This window comes from Caretta caretta, chromosome 3 (genome assembly GCF_965140235.1).
Source record: "Caretta caretta isolate rCarCar2 chromosome 3, rCarCar1.hap1, whole genome shotgun sequence".
Lineage (NCBI taxonomy): Eukaryota > Metazoa > Chordata > Testudines > Cheloniidae > Caretta > Caretta caretta.
In genome coordinates this window covers 135,057,620-135,077,764 of record NC_134208.1, presented here as the reverse complement: position 1 = coordinate 135,077,764, position 20,145 = coordinate 135,057,620, and the positions used below count along the sequence as shown (strand labels likewise).

General features: G+C 42.1%; 1 long non-coding RNA gene across 1 annotated transcript in view; it reads left to right on the top strand.

The window, feature by feature from the left end:
- The window catches only part of LOC125633886 (uncharacterized), a 253,517-nt gene that overhangs the window by 78,094 nt on the left and 155,278 nt on the right, over positions 1 to 20,145 (top strand). Inside the window, exons 2-3 of the long non-coding RNA XR_007355722.2 lie at positions 1,214 to 1,378; positions 2,976 to 3,171. This is a non-coding gene — a long non-coding RNA (uncharacterized LOC125633886). The remainder of the gene's footprint in view (positions 1 to 1,213; positions 1,379 to 2,975; positions 3,172 to 20,145) is intronic.

The following is a 20,145-nucleotide window of genomic DNA, read 5'->3' as shown; positions in this document are numbered from 1 at the left end:
GGGTAAACATAGCCAAGTGTAGACTACGCAAATGTTAGTTAGGTGTTACACATTAGTACCCATAATGGACTATATACCTGGATTACACTGGTAGTGAAACTATGTAAAATCAGAGTCCTCCAGTTGAAAAGCCGTATCTACATGCAAAATATTATAATAACTAGGCTTGGCAGAACTTGATTTTTATTTTTTGATAATTTTGAGGGATATCAATGTTTATTTGTGAGTATTTTTAAAGATTTTTATCTATTTACATTTTCACAGTTGTGCAAAATTATGGCATGTCAATAGGTGGATCAGGTAATTATTTAATGACAGTAGATGTTGAGATTCAGAAAATTAAAGCTTTATAACTGTTAAAACACAAATTGTCAACATTACATCAAAATATACAAAGTAAATATCCTTAAATCAAACTCTAATAACTCCTTAAGCAGCATTTTTCCTTTGACTATCTGTAAATTTAGATTTATTATCCACAGAAGAGTGTGTGTGTGTGTGTGTGGTAAAATCGACATTTACCAGTAAAAATCTCTAACCCTGCCAAGCCTAATTAGAATGTCAGTCACACATCTCTAGAAGGTAACACAGTGTTTGAATCAATGTCTTCTAATTCTAAGAATTCTTACCTTATTGCCAGCTTGGTAGTTCTCTCTGTCTCAAGTGACTCTACAAGCCATCTGCACATGTTGAAAATCAAAGTACTTTCCGGTTTAAGTGGAGTTGCATTGTTTGTCACTCAGAATAAATCCCTCTATATCACTCAGTATGGTGCTTGGTGAAAACAGCTGATGTTCAAGTTCAAACCAAAAGCAAAGACAATGATTTGAAACCAGCAATAACAGCCTGATATCACCTTCCCAGTTGCAGCTCAACAAACCAACAAAAATATGCAATTTTCTCTGCTCTTGCTGGCAAACTGTATTCTAGCTCTAGTCCCTGGGTGTTTTATCTTTGACTTAAATAGGAATGAGTTGGCCCTTAGCGGTTTTTGACGGGAAAGAATACAGACTGTGTCGGACCTTGTCGAAGTGGTTAGGATAGTCACAGATTTTAAGGGCTGTCTCAAAAATAGTTTTAATGGGTCTGATTCTCCACTCTGTCACACTACGGTAATGGAATGGGGTTTCAGGTCCACCACGTTCGCTATTTTAGTTAGTTATTTTCTTTCCATTGTACTATATGTTAGATTTGTGCCCAATCTCTTTTTCAGATTTTGGTTTTAGGCTGTTATTTCCACACACCCTCCCCCATCCTCTCCATATGGAACAGAATAAAGTTAAGAAACATCATTTTCAAAGAATAAAGACTTGGATGGAGCCCATGTTTTCTTGTGAGTCTGCTACAGCTGTTAATTTGTGGAAAACCTCAGTGGAAGGTAAGCAATATGGCAGCATCATTTTACATGAGAATTCAGAAATGGCCTCATTCCAAACCTTGGCTGATTTAGGCTCTTGGCTTTCATAGACAAAGCTTTGTGTAGTGTCATGCCTTTTTAATAGATGATGTTGATGCAGCTGTGAAAGGTTCTGATATTCTTTAGTTTGACTGAATGACAACAATTCCATATTAAAGTATTGTGGAGTTGTGATCTTGTTTGTCTTTGCTCATCAGACATTAGTGGGTAAGTTTGAGGAGGGCTGGGATGCTGTTAAGGAGGGAAAATCCCATATAAATAGGTTCCCTCTTCCCCTTCTTTATAAACATACTGAAACCAAAATTTCACACCCAAACAGTCATGAACTTTGGGAAAGTTTGGAGCTGGATTTGAACTTTATGGTTTGGGCCCCCTCTACGTCTCCAGGACATGCACATCCTTTTTCTGTAGACATTATTCCCATCCAGTATTTGCCAGGCATAGTTGGTGGCATATCAAAATTTAAGTACTTTACGGAATACAGCAACATCTTTTCCTTGGATGGACATTTTTTTTTGCAGAGAGTCTATGGTATGCCGCTTAGTGAGGGAATTTTACAGTATACTTTTGGGAGAAATGCTGCACTTCTTTGGGATGGATTAGATGACCTAAAAAATGCTTTCCAGCTGTGATATCTATGTTGCTAATAAATGTCATCACAGCTGTTGACTTGGGGAGCATTAATGGTAGAACTAAGAGAACAACTTGAGATGTTGTTGACCATTCATATTGCAGTGGCACCTATAGACTTCAACCAGGTCAGGACCCCATTGTCCTACCCAAACATAGAGTAAATGATGGTCCTTGCTCCAGTGAGCTAACAGTCTATAGAAACTGACTCAAAACTTTTCCCAGCCCTGAAGCTGAATGTGTAGCAACCCTCCTTTTGTGTTGGGAAAAATGCATGGTTATTTTAATAATAATCCTTTCTTGTGCACATCTCAGTTCCTGATTCCTGGCTGGGACTGAAATCTGGAGTCTTAAAGTACTGTGGGAAAGGCTGTGCTAGCAACCTTGTGAGAAAGCTGAGACTTCCAACTCAATTTTGTAGATTCATCAGACTCTCATATTCTGGGTCAGTTTCAGATAAGACTTTGAACTGTTAAATGTTTCTCTGAATCCCAAACAAGTAAAAGTTTGGGAGGTTCACTCACCACTGATGTGGCTTTCCTTTTAGTAACAGTAATAACACTTGATATAGTATGTTTCATCTGAAGCTCTCACTCACTTTTTGAAAGTGCTTTAAGTATTATTTGCACTTTATCGTTGGGGAAGCTAAGACACAAAAAGGTTACATAGTGTATCAATGAAAGACCTGGGACTTGAATTCATGTTCCCGATTCCCAGTCTATGCTCTAACCACGAGACAATCTGGTTACATTCCTCTTGGTGGTGTTTTGTGAACAGGCATTCTCTTTCTAATGTCTTTTTGAGAAAACTCAGTTTGTATTAGTGTTGCCTTCTTCCCCATAACTGATAGATTGATTCCATTATCTGTATGCAGCCTCACTTCCTTCCCTTTCTGGACTTGGCTAGGTGTTATGTCTCTTGTCTTTAGGGTGAATTAAGGCAGCATTCTTGGATGCATGGGATCTCAGTCTCGTGGTCAGAGTGAAATAATGTGTTGGGAAGAAAGAGGAAGCCAGAGATGGGCTGTCCCTTTGAGGAGTCTGGGAGAGGAAGATCAAGGAGTTTGGGGAATGGAAAGTACTCTGTGGATGGGCATGATGTTTTCTGGAGGCGTCTGAAATTGGGTAAGTTCACTACAGAGGGAAGTAGAAGCAACACAAACTAACCACAACCTGCCTTGAACTCAGAGAGGAGTATGGCTAACTGCTGGGGAGTGCACTGATTCAGAACATTCTCTCCCTGACACCCACAAGCCAGGAGTTTCTGGTGGAAACCCAAATATCAGCTTGCTCTTTCTTGGGGTGAATTTTCATTCCAGTTTCCAATTTCTCAGTGGAATAGGGTAGGATAATTTACACCTTCCTGCATCACGCAGTGTGGCTCTGATCTGTAGTCTTAATAGGTAAAAAATTTTAAAGCACTTACGTGACTTAGGGTCCTAAGTCCCATTTTACAAAGTGGCTCAGACACTTGAGAGCTTAAGTTTCATTGAAAGTTGAAGGGTGAAATCCTGGCCTCATTGAAGTTGCTGGGAGTTTTGCTATTGGCTTTAGTGGGGCTAGGATTTCACCCAAAGATTTAGGCTCCTAAATCTCTTAGGTGCTTTTGAAAACCTTAACCAATTTGGCCTGCCTAATCCATGTTCTCTGTGGTTCTATCCAGTACCTATTTGTCTTGACTGCCTTACATTTTATAAAATCACACAACAGCTGTAATTGAATATCACGTTTTACTTTCAGTGACAGAGCAAAGGTGCCAAAATATTCAGTAGCTCTCCGAGGAACATCTGCAACTTCTTTAGTGAATATTTTTACAGCTGGTTATAGTTTTATTTATTTATTTTTTATTTTTAATGGTACAAAATCCTAGACCCTGGAGGGGGGAGAATAGTTTCCTTTCCTCATATCAGAAATTAAATAAATGCCTGGAGATAGGGCTAGGAGGTAGTTTGTCATTTGAGAGAGAGAGAAAGGAAACTTGCCCAAGTCAACAAGGAATGCAAATCATGTTCATTTCATGGTTATAAATAAAGATGGTCTGAGGAGGTTCTGCTTGGCTCAGGAGCTGGATCCAAGTTTAGGCTAACATTCAGGTTTGAGTATAGGACTTGAGTTTACAGACAATGGTGCTAAAACCACATAAATTGTTCTTGTAAGATTTTGGCCCCAAATAGTAGATATTATGAGATTCCTGCTATCTTGAATGGTGGGAGTCTGATGTGATCCTGTTCTAACACAGTTTCCACCATCTTGGGTGGAACATGAGAATGATGGCTCTCATAGATTTAACCCAGTACCAACCTGTAATGGCAGGTCATGGTCTAGGAATCTGAACTTGAACCCACCTGAAAATCAGAGAAGCTTGAATTTAAGGTTCTGATTTTTGTTCTTTCTCTAGCTGTGGATGCTTAGTTGCTCAGATAATGAAAAAAGTAACAGTACTGTTCACTCAAACACTAGTATTCTCTTATCCCACACCTTTCTCCTCCCAATACTAGCATAGCTACACATCCAAGAAATTGTAGGTGCATTGTAGATGCATTAAATTCTAGGACTAATGCGCTACTACCAAATCTATTAACATTATGACCAAGATCCCTTATGGCAAATTGCTTTTTCATTTACATGTGGCACAACTTCAACTTCTAGTAGTACGGAATCCTTAACTCATGATATACACAGTACTGTAAAAACAGATAGTACCTACTAGTTGACTGTGTGGGATGAGAAACAAGCAAACTACCTGATTCCAAATTCTGAAAAGAACTTGCTACATCCCATCTCATTAGTAGAGGTTTAGTTGTATTGGTAGTTCCCTGTTAAGAGCAGGTGAGAAACAGCACTGCCACCGGCCTCTTCTGAATGCAACTTAAGCTTCTGGAAGAAAACTGGGAGGAATGAACAAAATTTGGGCTTCCAAATTGTCCTGTGAATAAGACTGGTTATGGAGAGTTGGTTTAGCCTTTGTTTCAGGAACATGGGGTCAAATTCTACAGATGGACCCAAGCCAGGATATTTGAATCCAGATTAGATATGGATTCAAATATGGATTCAGATTAGATAGGGGAATCATGGGTAGGGTGAAGTTCGATCTGAGGTTCCTGTTCAGACCCACTTCTAAGGTGCTTTGCTAACAGAAATGGGGCCCCAAACTCTTCTTACTTACACTGGTTCTATATTGATGTAACTTGCTTAACACCAGCGGAGTTACTCCTGATTTACATATATATATAAGTGAGAGGAGAATCAGTGATTTTTGTGTACTAATGCCAATTGCATTAGAGTTTAATGGACCTGCTCCTGCTAAAGTCAGTGGAAGTTTTGCCATTAATTTCAATTTCTGAGTGTGATAAAACTCGATACAAATGTCTAAAACTTCCCAGATTAGCTCACTTGCTGCAGTTAATATTTTGTCCAGGACTTTTTTGTGGTACCAAATATAATTAAAACATTGTATTCAACCAGTACTAGTTTTTTGTCCTCTTCCGTGCCAAGGCATTGCTCTGGTGCTAACTGGGGAATAGCACTGCTCTTAGGAACTGGGAACCGAGTGTGGCAGAAGGTCATCTTTCATGAACATTTGGTACATAAGCTAAGTGATAAAATTCCAGACTTTGACTCCCTTTGGATAGAGGTGAATCAGTAAGAACTAGACATTGCAAACACTGCGCCCAAGGGCGAATCAAGTGTGGATGATAGCCTTCACAAGTTCCTTCCTCCATCATTCAGGAGCATAGATTGCAGGGGTTGGTTGGCCCAAATCCCATGTTTTTTGCTTTATTCTCTTTCTTGTGCCATCATTTTTTCTAGTACTTTGTCTCAAGACACTTTCCCCTGTGTCCTTTAGAATGTAGCTCACTGATGCTGTTGTCTTACTCTTTCCAATGGGTGAACTTAGCACAATGTAGGTCATTAATTGACCAGGCAAGACTGGAGGAAAATCAGGGGTAGCTGAGGTTATAGGGTTAATATTTATACTCTCACATGCCACTTGCGTTCTGTTGCTGTCTGACAGCTTTGACTCTGTTGCTCAATGAAGTGTGATTACATCAAAGTGTCAATCTTATCTGCATTTCAGTTTTGTTGTGTCTGTCCCTATGGAACAGATTGTACAATGTAATTATATCCTTTCCAATAGTCCTCCTAGGGAATGACTTAATCTATAATGTAGCCATCTGGTTATGAACACAGTGGCCTCATGGACCTAATAAGAACTTGGATCTTGCATTCAGTTATGTCATGTCTGAGTATTGCTTGTTTGTGTATTTTCAGAAAATCTAGATAAAATATTAAAAGGGGAGAAAAAGTTTTTCTTCATAAATTAGTGATGACCTCAACACACACAAGTGGCAGAGCAATTGGCAAATGATGCAATGTCAATAAAATAAGCTGAAATTCTAATACAGTGAAGTAAAAGCAGTGGTAGTTGATTTATCCTGCGGAGTGGGGGGGGAGGTTAAAATTTAATATAAATGGCTGCTAATTATTTTTGAAGCCTATGATGATTCCCTAAGTGCACAGCCTCTCTTCACACATGTATGTGGCAAAAAGGAAATGTGTCACACAAAATATTTCAATCTTAGGGCCAAATCCTGTCATCTCTGTGCACGCAAAATTTCTGTTGACTTGGATTGGAATTCGTTGTGCAAAATTACTGCAGGACATTATCCAGAGCTTATATACAGGTACAGCCATGCATTTTCAAATGAAAAAATGTGTGTGGTTTCTCATGGTTTGACCATGTGCATAACATTTCATGTGGGCAGCAGCATCCACAATTATTAAAGAGGAGTACAAAGGTCTGTGGTTAGGCATCAGACTAATCAGAGTGGGACAAATTGGGAGACTTGGAATTTGGGTTTGTTTGTTTACTTAGAAGTCCTAGACCAGTGAAATAAAATTAGCTTTCTGTAGAGCTATGCGGGGAAAACTTGGCACTGCTTGCAAAACTGATGAGAAATAATGTTCTTGAGAGATGAATATAAATCATGGCTTTCTTGATATAAAATGTTGGCTGGCAGATAAGGGGTCGAGTATGGGAGAATGTATGCATGTGGGGAAACTGCTTTTGTTTCAGGAGTGACCAAAAGAACATGAAGGCTAATATGGTAAACTTCGAATCTTGGCCTTAAAATAAATAAATTTTAAAAGTTCACTGTTGCGGGGGCGGGGGCAGGAATGGGAGAAGTAACAACTTCACAAAGGCCTTTAGCTACCTCTGAGATCCTATAGTCCTAAATGTCCTTGCCCATTTTTAAGTCCTCAAATCACTGATGGCCATATGGCATCCTTTCTAGTCAGTGGCTGTGCAAGATAATGGGCTTTGTTTAAACAAAGTTGATTGAGGCAGCAGGCAACACCAGTTGCTACTGTTGTTTGTTTATTGCATCACAGTATAGTAAAAAACAGCACCCATTGCCTTTGCACATGGGCACATTCTACTACAAATACAAAATCCATGAAGTTAAGATCTAAAAAAAGACGTTAAATCCACCAATGTACCCAGATGGAAAAATAGTCCAGAGGGCAGTTATAAGAGGTAAGTCTTACACTGTGGCCCAGACCTTACCATATCAGATCCTGGGGGACTATGGCCTGGTTTACGAGTTTAGGTTGAATTTAGCAGCGTTATCCCGATGTAACCCTGCACCCATCCACATGACGAAGCCCTTTTTTACGACTTAAAGGGCTCTTAAAATCGATTTCTTTACTCCACCCCAGATGAGGGGATTAGCGCTGAGATCGGCCTTGCCAGGTTGAATTTGGGGTACTGTGGATGCAATTCGACGGTATTGGCCTCTGGGAGCTATCCCAGAGTGCTCAGTTGTGACTGCTCTGGACAGCGCTATCAACTCAGATGCACTGGCCAGGTATACAGGAAAAGGTCCGCGAACTTTTGAATCTCATTTCCTGTTTGGCCAGCGTGGCAAGCTCACCTGCACAGGTCACCATGCAGAGCTCATCGTCACAGGAGACCATGCAGTCCCAGAATCACCGAAGAGCTCCAGCATGGACCGAATGGGAGGTATGGGATCTGTATGGGGAGATGAATCCGTGTTAACAGAACTCCATTCGAAAAGATGAAATGCCAAAATATTTGAAAAAATCTCCAATGGCATGAAGGACAGAGGCAATAACAGGGACCCGCAGCAGTGCCGCATGAAAATTAAGGAGCTCAGGCAAGCCTACCAACAAACCAGAGAGGCAAATGGCCGCTCCGGTTCAGAGCCCCAGACATGCCGCTTCTAGGATGAGCTGCATGCCGTTCTAGGAGGTGCAGCCACCACTACCCCAACCCTGTGCTTTCACTCTGTCCAAGGAGTGGGAGGCAACATGGAAGGGGGTTTTGGGGGCGAGGAAGATGAGGAGGAGGAGGTTGTAGATAGCTCACCGCAAGGAAGCGGAGAAACCAGTTTCCCCAACAGTCAGGATCTGTTTATCACCCTGGACCTGGTTCCAGTACCCCCCAAACCCACCCAAGGCGGGCTCCCGGACCCTGAAGGTGGAGAAGGGACCTCTGGTGAGCGGAAATCCTCCAGGGACATCTCCATAAAGCTCTCCTGGATGTACTCCCAAAGCCTTTGCAAAAGGTTTCTGGGGAGGGCAGCCTTATTCCGTCCTCCATGGTAGGACACTTTACCACGCCAGGCCAGTAGCATGTAGTTGGGAATCATTACAGAACAAAGCATTGCAGCATAAGGTCCCAGTGTTTGCTGGCATTCAAACAACATCCGTTCTTTATCTCTCTGTGTTACCCACAGGAGAGTGATATCATTCATGGTCACCTGGTTGAAATAGGGTGGTTTTAGTAAGCGGACATTCCGAGGTGCCCATTCCTGCTGGGCTGTTTGCCTGTGGCTGAACAGAAATCTTCCCTGCTGTTAGCCACACGGTGGGGTGAGGGGTGAAGCCATCATCCCAGAGAATTAGGTGTGTGTGTGGGGGGGAGGCATTAGTTGGGTTTCTGCTGCACGTGAACCCGGACACCGGAACCCAGCCCCTCCTTTTAAATTGCCAACCCATTTTTAATGGCTAACCCAATAGCTACTTCATATGGGAAATGAGGGCGCTGCTGTTTGAAACCATTCCCACATGTTATGAAGGTTAAAGAAGCCAAAAGACTGTGGCTTACCATGGCTACCTGCAAGCCGAATTCTGCTGCCTGGCCCTGCGTGAGTGATCTCTCACACCAAACCGGGATACCCTCAATAAGAGGCAAAATGCGACCTTGTAATGAAAGCACATGTGCTATGTAACGTTAACAGCAAGGTTTACCGTGAAAGAGTGTACCCATTGTTCTATAAAATGTGTCTTTTTAACTACCACTTCCCCTTTTTTCCCCCTCCACCAGCTGCATATGTTTCTCCTTCCCAGAGGCTAGCGAAGATTAGAAGGCAAAAAAAACTCACTTGTGATGAAATGTTCTCTGACCTCATGCTGTCCTCTCACACTGACAGAGCACAGCAAAATACGTCGAGGCAGACAATCTCTGAGTGCAGGAAAACACAATATGACCACAAGGAGAGGTGGTGGGCTGAAGATGGTAGGTGGCATCAGCTTGCTGAAAGAAGGCAGGAGTCAGTGCTCAGGCTGTTGGAGGATCAAACTCATATGCTCCAGCATATGGTTGAGCTGCAGGAAAGGCAGCAGGAGCACAGACCGCCGCTACAGCCCCTGTGTAACCAACCGCCCTCCTCCCCAAGTTCCATAGCCTCCGCACCCAGATGCCCAAGAATGTGGTGGGGGGGCCTCTGGCCACCCAGCCACTCCACCCCAGAGGATTGCCCAAGCAACAGAAGGCTGGCATTCAATAAGTTTTAAAGTGCTGTGTGTCCTTGTCCTTCCCTCCTCCACCACTCTACCGGTGCTTCCCTCCTCCACCACCCCTCCCAGGCTACCTTGGCAGTTATCCCCCTATCTGTGTGATGAATAAATAAAGAATGCATGAATGTGAAGCAACAATGACTTTATTGCCTCTGCAAGGAGTGAACGAAGGTGGGGGGGGAGGGTGTTTAGCTTATAGGAAAGTAGAGTGAAACTGGGGGTGGGGGGTGGGGATGCATTTCCATCAAGGAGAAACAAACAGAACTTTCACACCGTAGCCTGGCCATTCCTGAAACTGGTTTTCAAAGTTTCCCTGATGCGCACCTCACCCTCCTGTACTCTTCAAACAGCCCTGGTGTCTGGCTATGTGTAATCAGCAGCCAGGTGATTTGCCTCAACCTCCTACCCTGCCATAAACGTTTCCCCCTTATTCTCACAGATATTGTGGAGCGCACAGCAAGCAGTAATAACAATGGGAATATTGGTTTTGCTGAGGTCTAACCGAGTCAGTAATCTGCGCCAGCGAGCTTTTAAATGCCCAAATGCACATTCTACCACCATTCTGCACTTGCTCAGCCTATAGTTGAACAGCTCCTGACTACTGTCCAGGCTGCCTGTGTACGGCTTCATGAGCCAGGGCATTAAGGGGTAGGCTGCGTCCCCAAGGATAACTATAGGCATTTCAACATCCCCAACAGTTATTTTCTGGTCTGGAAAGTAAGTCCCTTGCTGCAGCTGTTGAAACAGACTAGAGTTCCTGAAGATGCAAGCATCATGTACCTTTCCCGGCCATTTCATGTTGATGTTGGTGAAACATCCCTTGTGATCCACCAGTGCTTGCAGCACCATTGAAAAGTACCCCTTTCAGTTTATGTACTCGCTGCCTTGGTGCTCCGGTGCCAAGATAGGGATATGGGTTCTGTCTATGGCCCCACCACAGTTAGGGAATCCCATTGCAGCAAAGCCATCCACTATGACTTGCACGTTTCCCAGAGTCACTACCCTTGATATCAGCAGCTCAGTGATAGCGTTGGCTACTTGCATCACAGCAGCCTCCACAGTAGATTTGCCCACTCCAAATTGATTACCAACTGACCGGTAGCTGTCTGGCATTGCAAGCTATCACCACTTGCTTCTCAACTGTGAGGGCTCATTTTGGTATTCTTGTGCTTCAGGGCAGGGGAAAGCAAGTCACAAAATTCCATGAAAGTGCCCTTATGCATGTGAAAGTTTCGCAGCCACTGGGAATTGTCCCAGACCCACAACACTATGCGGTCCCACCAGTCTGTGTTTGTTTCTCGGGCCCAGAATTGGCGTTCCACACCATGAACCTGCCCAAATGACACCATGATGGGCTTGTACTTTGTGAGAAGTCTATGTCCATGTCCTCATCACTCTCGTCACCGCACTGCAGTCGCCTCCTCCTTGCCTGGTTTCGCTTTCTTGCAGGTTATGGTTCTGCATATCCTGCTGGATAATGCGTGCGGTGTTTATCATGCTCATAATTGCTGCAGTGATCTGAATGGGCTCCATGTTCCCAGTGCTATGACATCCGCGCTGAAAAAAGGCGTGAAACGATTGTCTGCTGTTGCTCTGACGGAGGGAGGGGCGACTGACAACATGGCTTACAGGATTGGCTTACAGGGAATTAAAATTAACAAAGGGGGTGGCTTTGCATCAAGGAGAAACAGAATGGCCCCCTCAAGGCTAGAACTCAAAACCCTGGGTTTAGCAGGCCATTGATTTCACGGAGGGAGAGAGGAAGGGAGGAGAAAATGAATACAAAACAAATCTGGTCTATTTCTTGTTTTGATCCACTTCATCTATCTTTATACATCTTGTTGGCAGCAGACGGTGCAGTATGACTGCTGGCCATTGTCGTCTCCTGGCTGCTCATTAGAAGACGGTGCAGTAGGACTGCCGGCAGGACTGAATCGCCATGAGATAAAACTTAAAAGGGAAATGACCTGGCTGAGTCACTCCCATGTTTACCCAGGCACCCCTGACCGACCTCACCAAGGTTGGCTAAAAGAGCACCCTGGAGTACAGTGACGATGGCTACTGGTCATACTGCACTGTCTGCTGCCAAAAGGCAAAGAGCTATTGCTATGTAGCAATGGAGTACCGCGTCTGCCAGCACCCAGGAGACATACGGTGACGGTGAGCTGAGCGGGCTCCATGCTTGCCATGGTATGGCGTCTGCATGGGTAACCCAGGAAAAAAAGCGCGAAACAATTGTCTGCCATTGCTTTCACAGAGGGAGGGAAGGGGGTGCCTAATGATATGTACCCAAAACCACCTGCGACAATGCTTTTGCCCCATCAGGCATTGGGATTTCTACCCAGAATTCAAATGGGCAGCGGAGACTGCAGGAACTGTGGGATAGTTACCCACAGTGCAATGCTCCAGAAGTCGACGGTTGCCTCAGTACTGTGAATGCACTCCACCTACTAAATGCACTTAGAGCATTTGTGTGGGGACACACACAATCAACTGTATAAAAATGCTTTCTACAAAACTGACTTCTATAAATTCGACCTAATTTCATAGTGTAGAGAGAGAGAAAGATCAGAATCCAAAGGTGAAGGCCTTTCTCTAAAATTGTGGCGCTGCTGACCTTGGAGAGCTCAACACCAGGAACTGATAGCAAGAGCAATCCAACAGATCACAATAGTTGTGACAGGAGAGAGGGACAGTTGTGCCTGAGACCAATCATGGCTTCATAGGTCCTATACTATAAAATAGTATTTTACACCTATATAGTGCTTTGCATTTTCAAAGTGTTTCACAAGCACAAACTCTCTAATACACGGATAGTCAATCGGCGGACTGTGGGCCAATCTGGGCCACCAGATGCTTTTGAATGGACCGTGACATCTTTTTATTTACTTATTATCATTATTGTTATTGTGGTGTGGAAAATGTTTCTCTGAAGTCTGGATCTTGATTATACCTTGACCAAGAAATTTGGACCATGACAAAAAATAATTGACTACCCCAGCTCTTATGCTTTTCCTAGCAAAGAAATAGGCACTCCCTAGAACAGTGAGGTTCTATCATCACCCCAGCTCTCCAGAAAGCTGGAGTTTAGTCATCTTCATCCTCAGCAGATCATCATCTGGAAGGACATCCCAGCGATGACTATTAAGTCCTTTTTAGGCTTGGTCTTTACTTAGTTATTTTGATAGATGGGACTGGGTCTCTTGTCTATTTTTTTTTCCTGCAGGACAAAATAAGTGCAATGTGGTGCCAGGATGCTGTCACAATGTTTTACTTCACATGTGACCTTGTTGCTCCAACACATCACACCGTGGAGATCTATTGTGAAGTTACACATGAAGTCACAGTCTTCAATCATCCTCAAGCTCTGCAAGTTAGGTGAGGCTAGTGGGATGTAGGTCACCCCCTTTGAAAATTGGGGCTAGACCATAAATTTCAGGATGTCTGGAAAGCCTTGTTGGGTCTCGGGCAACATTTCACCATTTGTTATGGCATTTCAAATGCCTATGTGGTTTTTTTTAGTGTGAGAAATATAGTCCATGAAAATGGTGGATTTTCCCAACTTCTACTCTTTAGTTATTTGAGAGGAATTGGGGGTCAGTAAGAAGCAGAGAGAGCTGTGGGAGGGATCTTGCACTTTGGTGAAGGACAGAAAAATGCCTAGCATCTATAGGAGTAAGGGATACAGACTTGGGAAACAATAGGCTGGAGGAAAATGGTGATAGGAATGAAGCCCCCAAGGGATGATGATTGAGCTCCTATTCTCTTTCTGCATTTGATCTCCATTCTGTGCAAGGGTCGAAAATATGACTCTTAGGGAAATCTGCCTGTGTATTTCAAAAGCACCTATCTCTGTGGTATCTGAGTATAATACTGTATATTTGATACTGGAGATATTTCTACTTAGTTTGAACTGGAATGGGAACCTATGAAAACTCTTCAGAGCCCATAGGAGAACAGCCAAATGATGGTGAAACACCCCACTGGTTCAACAAGGTCCAAAAGCATATTTTTTTCATTAATTTGCCTACCCAAGTCAAGACAAAGCATTGCATGCAGGAATCTCTAATCTTCATCGTGTTTATCTCTATATTAAACACGAGGAGGATGGTTGGATTGTAGAACTCTGTGAATAGCATTCAGCCAACCGTCAGCTTTATTCCTAGACCAGTCCTGATTTATTCACTGCCCTTTATGGAAAAGGCTTGTGTTCCTGAAGTGTGTGGGGGTCTCCGCTATGGCTTCTGGCAACTGAGGATTTATTTATTTATTTATTTTGTTAAGCAAAGCACAAATGATTACCCAGAGTCAATTGTCTCTGGCCTCCTGTCTGCAGAATCTCTTTTATGAAGCAAATGTTTATGCTTTCAGACTCCCTCCAGGCCTGTATAATCATTCAACACATGGCAAGGCCCAAACTGCAGGATAAATCTGTTCTAGCAGTTAGCTATGTAGTAAATACATTCTCCAAAATCCTCAGCTAAACCACGAGAATTGGAGGGACACCAAACCAAAACATTCTTTTCACTTAGAGACTGCTAAAGTGGCTGAGAAACTGGATATTTTGCAGAGAAATTGGCTTTTTCCCCCCTTCACTGATTTTTCCTTGAAGTCTGCAGTGGTGGAATGAGTGAATTATTTCCTGGGGCAGCTGCTGTTTAACATCCAATACTTTATTCTTTGAGCTTGTAAAATAAGCAAATCAAAGTGAGAAAGTGGCAGGTTTCTCAGAATTCCTGGGAATCAGACAACGCTTGAGATTTCATGTTTATTTTCTTGGCATGTGCTAGATATGTCCATCTTTTCTTTCAGCTACTGTAGGCTCCACCGACTCTCCTCCCCCCCCACCCCTTTTCTCCAAAACAGATTAAATATAGCTATGATACAGGGCCTCAAGGGAGGCTAGGCGGGAGGGAGCGGAAGAGAAAATGGTACAGAAAGAATACTTCTAGCTCCATGAGGGATGGAGATGAGAGATAAAAGAAGCTTTGTACATCTGTATCAAAGGGAATGCTGTAAGACATCAGGACTGGGCTGCAAAAATCAGTTCTACAGGCAGATTTTCAAGCCCTCAAGTCAGAGAAATGGGATTTCTGTAAAATTCCAATCTCTGATTCATCGCAAAGTTCAGGGATATTTGGATTTAGGGGACATATCCAGGTCCATCTCTCTCTCGAACAGAAAACCCTGCAAAACCAGTATTGCAAAACATGCTATAGGATGGTATGGCATAGCCTAAGAATAACTATTATAGGACCAAATGACTTTGAAAAATCACCTGTATCGTTTTATAGATTGAATTTTCCTGTACTCTAAGCTTAACATTTTCTTTGCTGTTATGTACTCCCTATTGAAAATGGAATGAGTGGGCTAGCCACAGGTTCACCTACCCCTTCACCATGATTACTGAAGAAACCTCTTATTTCACACATCTGTTTAAAAACGTTCCCCACCCAGGTGTGTAGCAGGAACAGGCAGAATTGTTGCAAAGTAGATTTAATTCCACAGTTGTCATTTTCATGTGTAATGTCATTTTCATGTGTAACGTATTTATACCCGTACATATATACACCTACTGCTCAGAGGACTCTGCGATGTAGATGAAGATGTAACCAGTAGGGATGGAGAGAGAACTATTAAGATGACATTGAGAAGAGCATTAAAAAGATGTATGAATTCTGAGATTGCCAGCCCAGTTATAGACAAAAAACTAGCAGGGCATAAATAAATGATTCTCTTTACCTAAGGTACTTTTCACCACAGTCTGCCTATCCTAAATATTGAAGGGACACCACAAAACAAGTAGCAGTGGAAAGGCAAAGTAAAACTTGAAAAACATAGGGAGGACCAGAGGGTTATATATGGGAGACAAGAAAGGCAGCATGTGGGTTGTTCTGCTCTGGAACTGAAGCTGAAATCTGCTGCTGAATTGCCATCTAACATTTCCAAAGAAGGCAGAGGCAAAAGGACCTGCCCCGTTGCTTGCAAGCAACTACACTTGGATTAGCAGTTTGAAATGCACTTACAAGTCCACCGAGCCATGGCACTGACTCCAGGTGCAATGTCCCTGTAATCTTCCTGTAATCTTCTGAAGAATACCTGCTATTGCATACAGTTGCTCAATAACATGATCCTAGTGGTTGAAGTTAGAGGGAGGGATTCAGCAGGTTGTGAAGAGACGGGGGGATGAAACACACTGTAAAAATGTCAGCCACATTAAGTAATATTGCCCACAAGTCGTATACCTCCTATATCAAAGCCATTGAGATGGTGATTCCCATGGGCAAGAATTATAGAGGCCAAATGACTTGTAAAATGAGCTAGGTAATTTTTTAGTTTTGTAGACTAAATGTCCCTGCCTACTCCATTTAAGTCACTATTCTGTTTACAATGTGGTGTTTATGAATGCAGGGGCTTCGCCTCCGATTTTGGGTGCAAAAGGGGTGGCAAATAGTTGCCTGTGTACGGCGTGTGCACACACCTACAGTCCAGCTACTTCCATGCAATTCAACTGACTGGCCACAAGAAACACGCTGGCAGGTATAAACAAACCAATGGTCAGGTCACAGGTGTTGGCAACGTAGTATAACATATGTGACAGGGTCGGGCCAAATGGCTACAGGAGAGTAATAGAAGGCAGATATATTAGCCCCAGGTTAAGTAGGTCCCTTTTCCCTGGGTAAGGTAACAGGGAAGGTTCCAGAACAATCAGGAACCTTCTGGAGACAATTAAGACAGACAGGCTGATTAGAACACCTGCAGCCAATCAAGAAGCTGCTAGAATCAATTAAGGCAGGCTAATCAGGGCACCTGGGTTTAAAAAGGAGTTCACTTCAGTTTGTGGTGCGTGGGTAAGGAGCTGGGAGCAAGAGGCGCCAGGATCTGAGAGTGAGAATGCGGACTGTTGGAGGACTGAGGAGTACAAGAATTATCAGACATCAGGAGGAAGGTCTTGTGGTGAGGATAAAGAAGGTGTTGGGAGGAGGCCAAGGGAAAGTAGTCCAGGGAGTTGTAGCTGTCGCACAGCATTTCCTGGAGGCACTCTAGACAGCTGCATTCCACAGGGCCCTGGGCTGGAACCTGGAGTAGAGGGCGGGCCCGGGTACGCCCCAAACCTCCCAACTTCTGGTCAGAGACAGGAGGAATTGACCTGGACTGTGGGTTCATGAAAATGGCCAAACTGAGGGCTGCTGTGAAGCTCCAAGGTGAGCAAATCTGCCAATAAGCACAAGACCCACCAAGGTAGAGGAGGAACTTTGTCACACATAGCATAAACATATTTGAATAAGAAGCAAAGGCAGGGGATGGGAAATGACAAATATGATTACAATTACACTATTACATTGATAAAACCTTTCCCACATAATTAGGGTTTATCAAAAATCAGAAGCTTGCATGGGAGGTAGAGCAATGTTAATTAATTTTGTAGAGTGCTTTGAGCTGTGCATGAAAAGTAGAGTTGTTTTACAAAATTATGTTAGTGTAATCTGTAATAATAGTCCAAAATGCTGTCATTTAGAATAATGTTAGTGCAGCATTTGGGATCATTGCTGTAGCATATACTTTTTTTTTTAAACTATACGGGGGAAGTACAAATTATTATATTATCAAAGCAGAGCATGAGGCATACACATTTTTTAAAAAGAAAGTCTTTTTTCTGATGCATATAGGTGTGACTTGAGCACAGAGACACAAAGAAATCAAAGTTCTTATTTGCAACACAGAGGAATTAAAAATCTTCTAATAGCTATTCCTGGCTCCGCCACAGATTTGCTGCATGATCTTGGTCAAGTCACTTAATTGATTTGTTTTTATTTTCATATCTGTAACATGGGGAATAAAACATTCATTAATGTTTGGAAAATGAACTAAGAGCTGGATTTAAAAATCGCTACAGTAGTGTGGCAAAGAGTCCTGTTGCACCTTATAGACTAACAGACGTATTGGAGCATAACCTTTCGTGGGTGAATACCCACTTTGTCAGATGCATGTAGTATATAGTGAAATATCATGTTATCGCAAACAACTGATTGCCTTAGGAACAAATACATCCCTACATTCATGTAGATGGCCCTACTACTAAAGAATTGGTGAAAGAGAGAATTGTAAGAAGAGTCCTGGAAAAAATTATATGGAAAGTTGTACAGAAAAGTTATATGGGAAAAAACCATCAAGGAAGGTTGTGAAATCGTCTTCACTGGACATGTTTAAGGCTAAGTTAGGCATCAGTCTACAAGGGATGGTTTAGGTGCCCCTGTGGTATTTGAATACTAGTTTTTTCTTAGTACTGTACATTGCATCTGTTATTACTTTTCACTAGGGCTGTCAAGCGATTAAAAAAATTAATCGTGATTAATCACATTGTTAATAATAGAATAGCATTTATCTAAATATTTTTGGGTGTTTTCTACATTTTCAAATATATTGATTTCAGTTACATCACAGAATACGAAGTGTATAGTGCTCAGTTTATATTTATTTTTATTACAAATATTTGCACTATAAAAAACAAATAGTATTTTTCAATTCCCCCATAGCAAGTACTGTAGTTCAATTTCTTTATCATGAAAGTTGAATTTACAAATGTAGAATTATGTAAAAAATCCTGCATTCAAAAACAAAACAATGTAAAACTTTAGAGTCTACAAGTCCACCCAGTCCTACTTCTTGTTTTCTTCAGACAAACAAGTTTGTTTACATTTGCGGGAGATAATGCTGCCCGCTTCTTGTTTACAATGTCACCTGAAAATGAGAACAGGCATTCACATTCAGGGCCGGATTAAGACCTTTAGAGGCCCTAAGCACTGAAAAGATTATGGTGCCCCCCCATATGTAATTCAAAATAAAAACAATACTATACCATAAAATAAAATAACTTACATGTATGCTGAAATTAAAATAGCTTCTTTCTAGATTTTCTGATTGCAAAATTCTGGATAAGTTCATCGAAGCTGACTCGACGAAGCATGTCCGCTTCCATACACAATAGGGAAAGTGAATCAAGTCTGTCCTGACACATTGTTTTTTCTTTGAGGTTTTTTTATTCTTTTCAGCTGAGAAAAAGAGCGTTCTGTGGAGCAGTTAGTAATAATTAATGTTAGAAAAATACGTAGTGCGATCTCTACATTTGGAAATACACATTGTATTCCGTCTTTCAATATTGTGTCATGAAGATCAATGTGACTGAATTTCATTTTTCCTGTTTCATTAAACTTTACGCGCATTTAACAGTGGAACTGCTGTACTTCTCCACAGAGATTCATGTTCAAGTCAACAGGGTATGAGTCAACTAGCTTTTGGGAACCTTGTGAATATTGTTCATCAGATAAATCCATATCGTTTAGAAAAGAAAATCTACTTGATACTACTTGGTACACTTCACCTCTCCTCTTCATATGAGCTTCAAGTGTATCAATTATAGCGTAGTAAGTAGATAACATGAAATTTGTCTCTAGGATTCAATGCTGTTTCTGTTGCACTACTATCATTTGCTTGTTTTTTCCTGATTCGCTTGTGAGACTGGGCTTCTTTGTAGTTAGTATCAGGCAAGATATCTTTTGATATGTCTTCAAATCTTTTGAAATCATTCCTCAAAGTGTGTAAGTGGTCTGCTAATGATTGACAGAGGTCTGCACATGTTTTCAAATCCAATTATTTTTCTTGGAGAGCTTGACTTGTGTGGTAAAAGTGTTGTAAAATTTCATTCCACATGGTCAACATGAATACAAACTCTAGTTCTTGCATCTTGTTTGCAATGTTTTCTGCCTCTCGTATAGTTTTTCCCTTTTGTGATTTGTCTTCAGCTACACTTTCTAATGCATCCACAATCTTTGAGTAGACTCCAGAATTGCACTTGTTGCCGCTGCATGTGCCTCCCAGCGAGTATTAGAAAGAGATTTCAACACACGATCATTGCCCAAATATTTTTTAAGACCTGCCCATCGGTGTGTTGAGGCAGAGAAAAATGTATAAAGTAACTGGACTGTTGAGAAAAAACTTACTGCCACCGGACAAGAATCAACAGCACTGCGGCCAACAAGATTGAGAGAGCGTGCAGCACATGGCATGAATATGGCATATTTGTTCTGTTCTAAAAGCTTCTTTTTGTGGACAATATCTTGTTTGTTTGCCATTTGGTAAAAGTCCGACGTGATTTCTCAAATGGCCCGGTGTGGTGTTGACAGTCATTTGGTCCACGATCTATCCAGTAAGCTACATAATCGGTACTGATATCAACCCACATACAAGGATCTTTTCTCCTATTATTTACAGCAT